Genomic DNA, 615 nt, shown 5'->3' with positions numbered 1-615 from the left:
AGTTATCTCGCAATCACAATACTTAAAGTTACAATTTGACCGTATGATATAGCTTTTTCAGTCTTTATAAGGAACAGAATGTTTTGTTTTCCACTGGAATCCGAACGAAATTATAGGACATTTTCGATATTTTTGGATTATTCATACACATTCAAAATAATTTGGCTAAAAACTACGCTGAAAAAAAAGTAATAAAGAAAAATAAAACTTGAACAATTTTTGAAGTACCAAAAAATCATGAAGTTTTGACGAAACACAATTTTGGCATTTTGCCTTTAATATTTTTCTATAACTTGGTACCGATTTTATCAATCAAGAACATAAATGACAATTTATATTGACATAAGCTTAAAATGTCCTAAAAATGTTAATCTTCTTTGAAACCTTTTTACAATTTTCAATGAAAACTGTAGAATAATAATAAATAATAATAAGCGTAGAATAGAGAAAAATTAATATTTTCAGATTTCAGCAGTGAAGATTATTCTATTATTTTGAATGCGCCATTTTTCGATCTGTCTAAAATGCCACAATAAGAATAAGATACCTCCTAAACTTATTCACTTCTATTTCCATAGCGACCGCCACACAGTTTTCTATTCTCCCAAAGAGAAC

This window comes from Belonocnema kinseyi, chromosome 3 (assembly GCF_010883055.1).
Source record: "Belonocnema kinseyi isolate 2016_QV_RU_SX_M_011 chromosome 3, B_treatae_v1, whole genome shotgun sequence".
Lineage (NCBI taxonomy): Eukaryota > Metazoa > Arthropoda > Insecta > Hymenoptera > Cynipidae > Belonocnema > Belonocnema kinseyi.
Note: the sequence above shows the minus strand (reverse complement) of the source record.